This window comes from Heterocephalus glaber, unplaced genomic scaffold, assembly GCF_053883595.1.
Source record: "Heterocephalus glaber isolate CG9 unplaced genomic scaffold, H.glaber_assembly_v1.0 deba00001579, whole genome shotgun sequence".
Lineage (NCBI taxonomy): Eukaryota > Metazoa > Chordata > Mammalia > Rodentia > Bathyergidae > Heterocephalus > Heterocephalus glaber.
Genome location: NW_028258360.1, coordinates 9,256,827 through 9,271,583, shown reverse-complemented (window position 1 = coordinate 9,271,583; position 14,757 = coordinate 9,256,827). Strand labels below are relative to the sequence as shown.

General features: G+C 45.7%; 1 long non-coding RNA gene across 4 annotated transcripts; it reads right to left on the bottom strand.

Annotated features, from left to right (window-relative positions):
* Positions 1-3,096: 3,096 nt before the first annotated feature.
* On the bottom strand, positions 3,097-13,929 carry LOC101718848 (uncharacterized). 4 transcript variants are annotated; one of them, XR_002387362.2, is made up of 3 exons: positions 13,476-13,929; positions 11,098-11,193; positions 3,097-9,599 (listed from the first exon to the last, which is right to left on the bottom strand). It is a non-coding gene; the product is annotated as an uncharacterized LOC101718848 (long non-coding RNA). The 4 variants fall into 4 exon arrangements; XR_002387364.2 differs by having other exon boundaries at positions 11,098-11,190; XR_002387367.2 differs by having other exon boundaries at positions 11,098-11,190; positions 13,676-13,929.
* Positions 13,930-14,757: the final 828 nt, after the last annotated feature.

The following is a 14,757-nucleotide window of genomic DNA, read 5'->3' as shown; positions in this document are numbered from 1 at the left end:
GAGTCTGTGCAGCTCTGCTGAGGCGCTGGCACGGGAGAAGCTGCACATCGTCAAAGCTTCTGTGGCAAGCCATGTCCACCGGCAGCAGGGGGCAGGGAAGAGGTGCCTGGGGAAACTGCTGCCCATCAAGCACCAAGCACCAGGCTGGTGCAGCCACAGATGCCCCGTTCCTGGCTTGGAGGGAGCTGGCCCCCTGACCTTTGAGCCTTGGACTGTGGGCTCTGCAACCTCCCTGGGTGTGCTCAGGAATCCCGAAGAGGATGTGAGAATCCTGGAGAGGCAGCTAGGTGGGGATGGCTCTGGTAGACAGAGAGAGGCTGGCAGCCCAGCAGCTCAGAGAGAAGGGGACACATGCTGCGGGGCGGGGCGGGGGGGTGTGCTGCAGGCTGGGGAGACAGAGCTGGAAAAACAGGTGACCATGGCCAGCTAATAAGAAGATGTCCCTGGAGAGGCCACACACATGTGGACACACGCACACATGCGTGTGTTCACACACAGACACAGGACCAGACCCAGCCCGGGAAAACTGGAAGCCAAATGAAGAGCAGTTGCCATTCCTGTGATTCTGTCTTTAAACTCCCATTGTGCTGAGCTAAGGAAGTGCTGCAGGAGCCCAGAGAAGAAAGGGAACCTGAAAAAGAATCATGTTACCTAACTTGTGGTGAGATAAAAGGGAAAGGGAGAGTGGGAAACTAGGACAAGTTTCTCCACAGCTGCCCTGGGCTCTGGCCAGGGTGCTTTGGTGACTCCGTTATGTAACCTGACGTTTGGAAAGCGCTCAGAGTGGGGGAGCTCCAGCGGAAGTCGTAGTAACTGTATAGGCTCACAAAGACGTGTCCAGGGTGGTGCTGGCGATGATAGGATTTTTCACTAATGTACACTTGCAATAAATGGTGGTCAGATTCATCACTGGAACTGGGACCTGAGCATAGCACCGCGGAATTCTTTGCTTGTCCTTTCCCCTCCCTCCAGCTGCGGGTCCCTCACATTTGCAGAAAGCTCTGGCTCCCTGTTTCCTATTCTCTGTCTTATTTTGCTCTCTAATTTATTTACACCTTGGGTTTCTCATATAAGAGAAACCATAGGAAACAGGAGAGGGAAGCTTTCCGCGCTGCACTGTCTTTCCACACCACCAAATACAAGCTATTCCATGACTCATTCTCCGTCCGTGGACAGCTGTGTGAGGGAGGGCGACATGCTTTTAGGGCTGAATATTTTTCAAAGTTTAACCAACTTTGTTGATCACCTCTTATTTAGTATTGGTGGCTATCTGTGTGACATAGTGTTACTGTCAGATGCCAACACACAATAGTTACATGTTTCAAGTATCGAAACTAAGGATCATTAAACAGTTTTCTACGTTGAATTCAAATATTTGGAAGCTTTTTACCTTTTTGGAACATGCATAAAGTCCATATTCTGTGAAATACCTGCTACAAAATGCCTATAGGTATAAAATAAGACTAAAATGCATGACCTCTTAAGTTTATCATAAGCAGGCAGGAAAGAGCCACTGGCAGGGACTGGTCAAGAGTGGCAGGCAGTGCTAGCGAGCCCGGGAAGGCGCAGGGCGGCTCGCTCTGGGCCCCATACCCGGTTCCTCCAGCGTGGTGCCCACTGGGTCCAGCATCCAGCATAGCAGGCAGCAGATGCCCAGGGCTCCGAAGGACAGGTTTTCATGGAGCCAGGAGTTGCACCAGCCGACACTGAGACGTGTCCGCACTTCCGGGGAGAGAAGGCCACTCGGAGCTCGAGGCACAGACAGGGATAGGCGGATGGACCCAGAGGGCACTTCCCAGAGGGACATGGGCACAGGGGGAGTGAGAGTGCCCAGCAGGGTCCTGGGCACAAGCTCACGGGAACGTTACAGGCTAACCGGGTCGACTTACTCTGGAAATGTGGATTTCACTTAGTATTTGAAAATGAATTAATTTCATTAGGTACTGCAAACGTAATAAAAATTAAACTAAATCTTATAAAGAGAAAATGAACTAATCAGTTCACCATATTTTAAATTGAACTAGAACAGCAGATGACCTCAGTTGGTGAAAAATGTTTGACAAATTTGATAATATTTTTTGAAACAGGATCTCACTACTTAGTTCAGGCTGGCCTTGAACTCACTTATGTAGCCCAGGCTGCCCTGGAACTCGAGGAGGTCTTCCTGTCTCAGCCTCCTCAGTGCTGGGATTACAGGCATGCACCACCACACCTGGAAAATTTGATAAATTTTTGAACTCATTCAGCTTAAAGCCGTTAATATATTGAGATGGAAGAGAACTTCATTGTGTGTGTGTGTGTGTGTGTGTGTGTGTATTTATTTGTTTTGGAGGGACTGGGGATTGAACCTGGGCAGTGCCAGTCTTTTTAATTTTTATTTTAAGAGAGGGTCTTGCTAAGTTGCCCAGGGTGGGCTGAAACTTGTGATCCTCCCGCCTCAGCCTCCTGAATACAGCAGCTGGGATGACAGATATGTGCTATCTTGCCTAGTTCCAAGCACTGCTTTAAACTGGAAAAAAAAAAAATTGAACCTACAAAAATCTCAGAACAAATATTTTACCAAGTGGCAGAAATTGAAACATTTCCTTTCTAACATAATGATGACCCAGTGGCTCCATGCCGCACGTGCGTGGCTCTCACCCGTTCAGGGTGGCAGAGGGCATGGAGCTGTGAGAGTCCAACAGGGAGACGCTGGGTGCTGTTCCACAGTTCTCTGCAAGGAAATCCCCTCCACACAGCGTTAAGCTGTCAGAATTAAAAGGAGAGTTGTGCTCTGTACAACTATTGTGCACTAATAAAATAAAAAATTAAATTAAATAGAGGCTTTAGGAAAATCACTGAATATAAGATAGATTAAAAATAAATTTTTTTTTTTTGGTACCAGGGATAGAATTCGGGTCCTTGCGCTTGCTAGGCAGCCGACAGAACCACTGAGCTAAATCTCCAGCTTAAAAATAAATTTTTATTTCTGCAAGGAAATCAACTCCATATAGCTTTAAATTACTAGAATTAATATGAGGATTTTATTCCATAAAACCAATATGCACTAATAAAATAAAAATTAAATTTAAAAAGATTTTAAAAAATCACTGGATATAAGAGAAATTAAAATCAATTTTATTCTATATTAAGCAACAATGAGAAAATGTAATTTCTTATACAGACATTGTTTTACAAGAGTGACAAAATATTTCCAGTGCTAGGAATAAATCTAACAAAATATATTTAAGACCTCTGTGGAAAATCATAAAACTTTACACAAAGTAAATTTAAAATCACCTAAAAGCATGGAGTGCCATTTTTGTGGGCATGAGAACCAAGTGTCCTATTGATGAGCAAGCTTTCTAAAAGTATTTAAACCCTGAAAGCTAATTCTAAAATGAGAGAAGGAAGGGTTAGCAAATCCACATCGCTCGTGCAGAGCTGGCGGGGAGTGGCTCAGCAGGCAGAGCCGCGCTGTAGAAATACACGCCCAGGCAGCACGGACCGGGCCGGGGGACCCTAAGCACACGGAAGGCAGCAGGAAAGGATGGAGGCAGAGATGTGGCTGCTCTGTTGGGGTGAAAGTCAGAAAGAGTCCATGAAAGCCGCAGAGCCAAAGAAAAATGGCCAAAATGTTACTCAGAGTACAAGTCAGAGACGGAAAGGACTCCCTTACAAAAAAGAAACAGATAATAGCACAAACCTTTTCAATCAACGAAGAGAAACTAGTAGTATACATGAGACAAATGACCATACATACTGAACTATTTTTGAAACTGTGGAATAGAGAATTGAGGGGAATCATTTGAACTCCTCTCTACTTCTCATTTCTCTATCTTCTATTTTGCTGTTTATTTATACCAGTGTATGTTCATATTTTGAGTTTCTCATATAAGATCATGGTACACAGTGCATTAACTAGTTATTCTAAGTATTTTATTATGAGATTTAAAAATTTTTTATCAAAGGAAGAGAGTGCTTTTCATATTTTCTTTATTAATATCTACATGTATTACATTAGGTTCAAAAAGAAAAAAGAAATTAGAAGGAAAACAATGAATTTTAGCCACTATTATATGCAAACATATAGTGGAGGTGAAATCAGCCAAAAATAGAGAAAGGAAATGAAGGAATAAATACTTGGGAATTTGGAAGAGAAAAAACTTAAACCAATCAGAAAAGTACAGAACCTAAAAGGAAAAATTGATACATTCAAACTTGCATAAAGTTCAGAATTTCGGCTTATTCAATAGACAACCTAAAGAAAATGAAAAGACAAGTAATAAATGAAAATATTTTCATAAAGCAACAATATTAGATGTTTATAAACACTGACTATATAGCTCAATGGGTAAGAATTTTAAAAGTCAGTGCTGCTAGTGGAATTATGAATTTGTACACCCTCTTAAACAAAAGGCAGGTGGGATTAACAGGAAATTCCACTTTCTGTCTAGAAAACAGCTTATAAGAATATATATGTATACACAATATTTGCTAAAAGAAATTTTAAATGTTTAAATGTGCTTTTCAAAATACTAATATTAAAATTTAAATATAAACAACTATAACATATTTCCATTCACAGATGTGAAAATCTTTATACATGTATTACAGTTAAAATGAATGAACTATAGCTAGGTGAGTGAAAATAGATATTTCTCCAAATCATGGGACACAGGCAGAAAGCTGTGGCTGGCAGAAACTGGGGAGGGAAATTCTGAAAAGGGTTCTGGAAGTGTCTTTTTGGGGTGACAAAAAAGTTCCAGATTTAGACATTAGTGATGATTTCACAACTTTGTGAATGTACTGAAAACAACTGAATTATATGAATTATATCTGGATTTAAAAAAATGTTAAGTCAAAAAGGCAAGCTGTAAAAGAATACAAGTAGTATGATAATGTTTATATTATGCTTAAGTATAAGTACAATGCAGAAATGTTTATATACGTCTTTAGTAAAATCACAAAGAAAAATAAGTAGAATCTAGGGTGGCAACAGATACTGGACTTAAAATATAGATGTCTTATTCATTAGTCTTGTAAACTGAAAATATTTTTACCAGGAGAATCTTGCTTTGTATGTTGAAAGGTAACCCCTGGCTAGGTATAATCTTTCCGAATTAATACTGATATCTCCACACAGTCAAACGGGTTCGGGAAGCAAGCTCTTAGTGGAGAGGAGACTCATTTCCCCCATGTATCTTTAGCCCTTGGAAAGTAGACCCAAACTGCTGACCACACTGTTTCCGTGCATGGGGGCAGTCTCCTCACCACGGAGAAAAGCCACTGAGCGCAGGCAGGTCTGCTGTACTTGAGTGACGGAGAACGGCTGGAATCCCAATGACTCCTGCTGCGATGAACCTCACACGTGCAGATTTCCCTCGGGCTCCCACGTTTATACTCTTTGTTTTTACAGCACTGGAAAAGTCGGTGTTAGAAGATGCCAATTCTACATTACTGTAATGGCACATTAAAAATAGACCAGAATTCTGTAGTTTAATCGTCTTCCCTGAAAAACTACATTTCCCCCCTCTTCTAAAAGCCTCCAGTTCACAGTTGGCCTTGGTGGCGCACGCCTGTAATCTCAGCACTCAGGAGACTGAGGCAGGAGGATTGCTGCAAGTTCAGGTTTGAGCCAGCCTGGGCTACATAGTGAGTTCAAGGTCAGCCTGAACTACATAGAAGACCCTATCTCAAAAACAAACAAACAAGCAAACAAACAAACCCTTCAGTTCACTGGAGGTGGCAGTGCATACCTGTAATTCTAGCTATATGGGAGGCTGAAGCAGGAGGATCCCAACTTCAAGGCCAGCCGGGGGCACTTAGTGAGACTCTGTCTCAAAATAATAATAATAGTAGTAGTAATAATAGTAATAATAACTGGGGACATGGCTCAGTGGTACAGGGCCCCTAGGTTTGGTCCCCATTATGGCTGGGGCTGGGGGTGTTAGCTTTTTTGATTGGCTTTCCTCATCTCTCCCCTTCAGCAATGGTTAAAAAGTAAATCAATGCCTCTCTGGAACTAAATCTAGAAATGCTTATTGAGTGCTCACCTGTCGGTGGCACTTCACAGAACACAGCAGGAATCGCTGCTGCTGCTGAAGGGGCCTTGCTCCCCCTAGGACACCAGCCCTTCCCTCCTGGCATAGTGAGGCCCCAGAGACCCCTTCCTGTGCTCCGCGGACACGAAAGAGGGTAGAGTTCGAGGAGCCGACCCCTCATGACCTCTGGGAACATCCAGGGAGCAGGTCTCAAGGGCTTCCGTCAAGCCGTTTATGTGGGCTTTTCAATCACAACACAAAACAATGAAGCCAAAACACAGACACACAGAATAACGGAGTGCACCAGGCATCCACTCCATGCCTGGTTCTTTAAGAACGCACCTCTGGTAGTGTGAATCGAAAACTTTGCTCTTCTGAGGAGACTGGCGGGAACCCATGTGCACCTCATATTCCAGCGCCCTGTCACGGGGGCACAAGTCACCCCTAAGATGTTCCATCCGGGGTCCAGGCCCTGAGCATCCGTCCGGGTCAGATGCAGTCCCTCGCTTGGCCCTTCCCGGGTCCTGAGGTCAGTTTCAGCCCGTCTGCTAGGTGAATACTGTGCCACACTGTGGCTCTGATGTGCATTTATTTTATGACAGGAAATGGCAAGCAAGTTTTCCTACGGTTAAGGCTTTTGTTTTTGCATTTATTTTCATTGTAGGGAATTATGTATTCAGATCATCCATCTTTGGTTATGTGTTTTTGGTCTCTTCATTATCTTATAGGAGCCCTTAGGATACTACATAAACACCTAAGTAGTACTTCATCCATGATATGCTTGCCATTTCTTTGTCCTTTGCAGTTTATCTGAGGTGTGATTAAAAATACATGGTGACTTTAAATTTTTAAAAAATGTATTACAGTAAAAGACACATTGTCATTCATTCCCCTCAAAATACCTGCCTTGGGCCGGGGATGTAGCTCAGTGGCACTGCGCCTGACTCACAAGCACAAGGTCCTGCGTTTAATACCCAGTACACACACAAAAAAATACCCACCTCACTTTACAGTCATCCAATTGTTCTTGGCAATGTGTCTTTACTGTAGTACACTTTAAAAAACAATTTAAACACTCTCCATATCTTTTAATCACTCCCTTATACTTTACTTTTGATTTTACTGCTTTCCGCTTGTGAATTCTGTTTGAGAAAGTCAAATTCATCAATATCTCTTTCTTTTTCCCCCTAAATGTTATGGTTTAAAGTTTTAATATTTAATTCTTTGGTTCACCAAGCAGTGTAGTGCAAGACACAGGTAAAGCTTTAATGTGCCTGCCTCTGTTTTCCGTGATGCCAGCCCACATTGTGTCCTGGCCCTCCGCACAACGAAACACCGATTTACTACACACCACACTGCCCTGTGTGATTGGGTTTCTTTCCATACTTAGAGCTGGCCTCTCGATTTGGCTATGTACAAATAGTTCTCTACCTCCCAGTGGACCCTGTGCTTCCTAAGGGCATTGCTGGGGTCTGGGATTTCATCTCATTTTTCTTACAAGCAAATAGATCAGCCAGCCTGTTAGTGGTACCTGGAGCTGGCCTCTTTGTTCACAAACGTGGGCAGAGGCAGCACCACCTGCCATGGGCTCCTCAACACAGGTGACATGCAGAGGCTGCTGGGCTCCCCACCTGCAGGGTAGCTGCACACTGAGCTTGGGGACTCTACTCTTTCTCTTTCATGAAAGACCTCATCCTTACAGTGTGGTTTGCTGTAAGCACAATCCTAGAAATGGACTGATTGTGGGAGTCCTGGCCTGAGCACACTGGCTCACCCACAAGAGAAGAAGGAGACAGAGAGACTGGGGTGGATGCTGCCCCCCAGAAGCTCATGTGGACCTCTGTTCACAAGACTAAGCCAGTTCCTGGTCAGGGCTCATGATCGAAGCTTGCTGATGAACAGACAGAATTAAGCAGCCACTGGGTCTATGCGGACTTGTCACTGGGTCATGTGACTCAGAAGGCAGACCTAGCTAGCAAACCTGGGTACATCAGAAAGGGTTTTCTCCTCCCAGGACAGCACTAGAGATTGCAAACACCATTTATAAAGGAAGGAGGAGCAAACTTTGTTTATCAACTTAGCAGATCCTTCAATTATATTCAAGAAACATTTGGAAGTGAATGGCTGGGATGCAAGGCTCTCAATAGACAGAGCTGTGACTCTAAGGAGGTGGTGCTTCAGGGATCGCAGGCAAGGGGCATCACTGCCTGAGTTGAGCTGAAGACTGGAAATGCTTGGGCTCACCGCCTTCAGTTTCAAGGTTAACGTTTAACATCAATCCACAGAAATAATGACGTTCACAACCAGACACGTTTTAAAAGTTGTCTTAGTTTACCTTACTTGGCCTGACCCCTTTTCTTTCTTCTAAGTGTAAATGTAAATGTCATTGAAAAACAGTAGTCTCCAGTATGAAGACAGAGCTCAATGCTTGTTTTCTATGATGTCTTCATATCACCTTTTCCTGGAATCTTCCCGAATCTGCAATCTGATGTAATATTTGAGACTTGGCGGAACTTCCTGGGTTCAAAGATGAGCAGGACTCTCTGGACCATGTGCCACTAGGAAATGGGCTTGTACACAGCAACACAGAGAATTGAAATTAGGCAGTAAGACAGCCCAGAAAAACGCCAGATGATGGTTATAATACGTACTACAAGGTTTTGTTTTCAAATTATGTGTAAAATGCTGTAACCGAAGGTAAACGTGAAAGAGGTCAAACATGCAAGGATATTTAATGGTGCCCTATTTAGATAGAAAGCTAATGGGAAAGACTGACATTTTGGATAATTCCTAAAATATGAGGCTTAATAAATCCTGAACACATGTTTAGTAATGTGTGCTGGGTTTTATATTTTGCACTGAGAAAGATATAGATGCTGATCTGTGGTTTAATTTTCTCTGACATTTACATTGTGAGGTTTGAAACTGTATTGTAGTTTTAGTGGGAGGAGTTTTAAAATTAGGCACACCTTTACTCAAAAACAGAAAAATATCCAGCAACAGAACATCAATATAGCTCATTTTCTATTTTCATTTTTAATAGCAGTGGGTATGGCTTTTTAATGTTTATTTTTACTATCTTAAAGGGGTTCTTACAGTGTAAAATATAATTTTAAGGTATTTTTACTATGTGATTCTTATTTTTTCTCTTTCAACAGGAAGATGCTAGGCTGGTATGGAAAGCTTTAATAAAGAGCTCGCGAGCACTAGCAAGAAGGCTGGTGTTTACCTCAGCCCCAGTTCTTAGAACGTGTTTATCTGAACTGAAATCTGCACTCAGCAGAGGCGGCAGGGCGGGAAACAGCAGTGAGAGGCATCTGCTTACGTTTCACAAGTTGTTGCTTTGTTTACTTCCTAGCGAACCTCACTAACCCGTGTTTCCTTACGGGACTTTAGTTAGTGACATTTCATTTTACGCGTCAAAACAAGGCACAAAGGGCAATACTTATCTGGATGGATAACTGCTCTTTAGAACACTGGACAGACATGTGGAGCCCTCGGACAGATGAACGGATACTGCCCCACGGGGGCTGAAGCGCCTCAGCTCAGTTCCAATTGAGACAGTATGGACAGTATCTGCAGACGGCAGAATCCCGCATATTGCTAAGAATCAAGTACCATCGTATGAACAACCTTTACAAGTCGAGACTGTTGATATTTTATACACCAGCTTTACTGTTTCATCCATAAAGGAAGGGCCAAGGCCATGGGCGTGGGCTGATGAATCAAGTCCCTGGACCCCTTTCCTTTCTTTGAATAAAGGCTCTGAGAAAACACATTTTTGAATGTTGTCTTACTTCATACGGCCCAACTGACACCGGGGCAATTGAGAAAGAAATGTCCTTTCATATTAACAAACTAGTCATAAGTTCAAATTATTTTACTCAATCAAAAGAATCACACTGGACACATTAATGGCCACATGTGATATATAGTTTTCTTCTTAGAATGTTTTTGTTATTTGTAGTTTTTAGAGTGTATTTTCTTTCCCATCTATACTTTTTCAGATTTTGCTTTTCCATATCTTTTGAGATACTCTCGTTTTTTCTATAAAGTCTCTGACACTCAGGGCCAGTGTGGGAGAGAAATATGGTAACTGGAAGGAAACCTTGATTGAACTTCATGTTTGATCCAGTAAATAGACCAAAATAATCCTGGGTTTAGATTTTTTTTCCCTATTCTTCTGGCTAGTTTTCTAAAACTTAGTTTAAATGGGCATGATGTGTATTTCCCATTAAACAGTTCTTACCCTAAAAATGCGAACTGGGATATAAAATGTGGTAGACAACGTGAACCTATTAGCTTGATAATGATTCAATCAAGTTTCTGCACTTAGGAATACCATCACTCCTCATCTGCCATTGGATATGCTTTTAGGCACAGTTTCCTTGTTTATTTCAAACCATTTCTATCAACTCCTTTCAAGATCGATGCAAACCAAGTGTGCATTAGGTCACCAGCAACCTCCTCTCCGCACTGGCCCCCAATGTGGCTGTGACGGTTCACCCGGAGCCCACTGCCAGTGGGTGGCAGCATGCATCAGAGCGGGTCGCATTTCCTCTGTTATCTCTGGGTTAAATTTCAAAACTCTAGAATTCTGACTGAGAAAGTTCCATAAACAGGAGGGCCCCTGGCAGGATGCGGGTGGCTCCTGTCCCACTCCTAACTTGAGTGGTTTTCAAAGCCAGGGCAAGGACTTGCTCCTAGAATCAACAGTGAGGTCAATGCACACGGGCTGATTGTCCCCCTCCTGTGACCTGTGTACTTGGCACAAGGTCACTCCCAGCTGCTCTGACTGCACTCCCCGCCCCCGGAAAATAGAGCTGTGTCATTTTAGAGACATTTTTAATATCATCAGTTCAGCATGTGCAGGCTGAGAAGCAGACAATTTTGTTCTGCTCTGGCAGAAAAACAAAACAAGAACACTGTAGCCCAGCGGGCTAGAATAGCAATAGCAAGCAATACACAGACGGCCAAGCCAGTCATGCAAAACACGGATGTAGGGTATGACAGGGTCCAGGTACCCAAGGAAGTGGGTCTAAGGAGGAGTCTTGCATCATTTTAGCATACTTACCAGTGCTACACAGCCTCTATGTGTTGTTTTATTGTATTTTTGGCAGTGCTGGGGATCAAATCCAAGATGTCATACATGCCAGTGTGTGCTCTCCTGCTGAAATACACCCCAGCCCAAATGTGTAATGTTTTATTTAACCAGGGAAAGTCTTATCAGCAAAAAGCTTTTTTTAAAAAAAATCTAGAAATACATTCTTTAACTTCAAACACAACAAAATCCACAGTGTATTAATAAGTTTAAATTCCTAACTGCAGTCACTTTTTAATTGAATGCATGTATTTCTTCAACATAATTATATTCAAATGCAAATCCTTTGAGCGTCACATTAGCTGCATTTGTACCCACTACACATTTTTCTAAATAGCATCAATTCAAATATTCATATATTTTTCAAAAGAATTCTTATTATAAGTTATGGTAGTTTGCTTTACTACATTTGTACACTATATAAAATCCCTCCCCAAATGAGCATTCAGGAAAGAAACTATTTAATCAATATGTTTAATGAGCAGGATAAATACTAAAGTGGAAAGCCTTTACAATTTCCAAAGGACTGATACAATCCATTGATAAATCTTGATTCTTTAAATGTTTGCAAGGCCATTCATAGGTAGTAAACATCCAAACAGCAGTTACATTCTTGCATATAAATCATTCTGTTGCAAACACACAGACTTAGCATGTTACAAAATTCTTGCACAATTTCAGTTGAAACATCTTAGCAAATAGATGCAAAAAAACTAGCTGGCAAGCCCTGTCAGTCACTGAAACCTAGAGGGGCAAAAGTCATGCATCAAAGAGAAATGGAAACATATTAAACAAGCTACTGAAGCACATTATTGCTTAGCATAGGGAAATAGAAAATGTTTTCATTCTTTCTAAAGATTAACTATATCCTCTGATATAAACCCAGGAAATTGAAATCTGTAGATCCTAAACTACATTTCAAACGTGAATGACAGAAAATACATTTCTATGTTGCGTTCCACTGAACAATCTGCTTAGTCACTTTTTAGACTGAGTTCACCTAGACGCTGTCAAACATGAACAAGGTGAAGAATTAAAAAGAAACACACACACACTGAAATGTTACCTACTTTTCTCTTTTTACATATGCCTCTCTTACACAGAACAAGGACAACGAACAGTGCTGGTTATTATTAGTAGCAATATTTGTACCATGGATTTGTAGCACATTTTATGGTTTTATAAAATTGATTCCTTTATGAAAAATAAATTATTCCATAAAAGACCTTTCCTTTTAATAAAAGTATCATTATTTCATCTGAGTCTATGCTAAAGACAGTATCTCCCCTCAATCTTCTTGCTAAAAGATATGGTCTTTTCGCCATTGAAAGGAGAGCCAGTTTCCAAGGAAACATCCTGAACCTAGATGAGAAAACAAAACAAAATAACAACATACAACAACAACAACAACAACAAAATGCATTCAGGCTGTGGGCTGGCACCAGGCCAGGTATGCAGCCTCCATCCCAGGGCCCAGCACACCCGCAGATGTGACTAGCTGAGTTCTGCTGAAAAAGTATGGGAGAACAGTTGGAAATTCAGAAGGTGCAGAACGAGCTTCTGGTAAATAAATCGCTTATTGGGCAACAGGAAGGAGCAAAGGAAAAAAGCCCCTTGAAGAAGGAGGAAGACAGGGTAATTGCACGGAAGGAAGTTTCTCCGGGCTCGGTCTGGCGGAGCTCCAGAGAAAAGGAAACCGCAGCACTCCGGCTGAGGCCTGGCGCTTGCTGTGGAGCCCTCACCACGACGTGGGAAAGCCACCAGGGCAGGTGCTGCTCCGCATCCTTCCTGCCCTCCGCAGCCCAGCGGGGCAACAGCGGCACCTGGAGCTTCTGACACCCTACAAAGCCTGGCCTTTAACACCTGCACGGCTCTGAGGAGAGCAAGGAAGGCTGCACCCACGCCTTGGCACAGCGCGGGCACTCGGCATAGCTGGAAATCTCAATGCGCACCGGGTCAAAATCAAAAAGAAAATGTGAGGGCCGAGAGAGATGCTTCCTGGGAATAAGTCGTGGCCTGAGCGGGCAGGAGGTGGGCTCGTGTCACTGGCTGCTATTTAGGGCTGTGGCACACACACACACGGGCTGTCCGCATCGCTCAGAAAGTGGGCGGACATGAGCACAAAGCCAATAAAACCCGGCCACATTTTCTTCAAGCCCTGAGATATGACTCCCTTCCTATTACTCCTGGAGCAGACACATTGACGGGCAACACGTGTCAGCACAAAAACGGCAACCAAAAATCTAAAAGGAACGGAAAGGCAAAACCTGACGTCCATAAAGGCGGCGCCCCAATAGCACGCGTGCACACACGCACAATCACGCGCGCACACGCACGGGGCACACACTTACACCGGCGTTCACGGGTGCGTTATTTTAGGTCTGGTTTGAAAGCGGGAGATGGTCTTTCCCCACGGCTCCGCGCCCAGGGCTGTGCCGCCGCCGCCCCCAAGTCACCTCCTCCTCCGTAACCCTCGCTGGGTGCGCGCTAGAAAGGAAGCGCCGCGTCCCTGCCGCAGCGAATCAGCCACCCAGCCCGAGTCGCATCTTACAGCGTTCAGGTGGATGCTGCCCTTTCAGGAGTCAGAACCTTAACTTCCACCCCGAGGATCTCCGGGCCTTGAACACCTGCAGAGGCTGAGCGGACGTCACGGCCACAGCCACCGCGCGGCCGGCCGGAGGAGAGGCGGCCGGGCGCGGGGACCCGGGGGCGCTGTCGCCGCGGCCACCCCCTCCCGGCGCCATGGCAACCGCCCTCCGCGACGCCCGCACGTCCTCCTGCGTCTCCGGTTTCACCCCCCGCCCGACTTACACTTCCCGGGACCTGACGGGTGGATGGCGCCGATGACGCCCCGGAAAGAGCCCACGGCCTCCGCCTCCGCCCGGAAAGGCTCGGTGCCCGCCAGGAGAGGGGCCGCAGCGCCCGTAAACAAGGCGCGGGCACCGGGCACCGCCCCGGGCGCGGCTGGGGGCGGCCAGGGCCCCGCCCCGCCCCGCCCGCCTCCCGGCCCGCATCCCCGCGCCCCGAGCCGCGCGCGGGGGAGGGGAGGGCGGGGCGGGGCGGGGACGGCGGGAAACGCGGCCCGGAGAAAGGGGGGCGCGTCGGGCACGCGGGCCCCGCCCCCCAGCCCGGCTCCCATTGGCCGCGCGCGCCGTCCGTCGGGGGGCGCGGCGCCAATGCGCGCGGAGGGGCGGGGCGTCCGCGCCGTGTGTGCCTGCGTAACGCCGAGTCACATGTTGTTTTGCTCTTCTTAGTTCAGTCACTCGGTGCGCGATGTGTTACTCACTGTGCGGCGGGGACCGCGACGAGCTCGGGTCGCCGTTGGCGGCGGCAGCTGCAGAAGCCCCGGCGTTGGCGGCGCGGACCCCCGGCGCCTGGGCGCACCCCGGCTTCCAGGAGCTCAGCGCGGCGGCAGCGGTGGCGGCGGCGACATCAGTGCGGCCGCGCGCGCCCTAGGCTCGGCCCCGCGCGGCTCGGGGACCCCGGCTCTCCGCGCCTCCACCGAGTCCCCGGCGCCTCCCGAGAGCCCCGCAAGCGGCCGCAGCCGACAGCCCGGCCGGGGGCGGCCACGCGCGCTGGGCATCCTCCGGACCAGACCGCGGGCGCTGCGCCGCCGAGCCCAGCCGAGCCGGC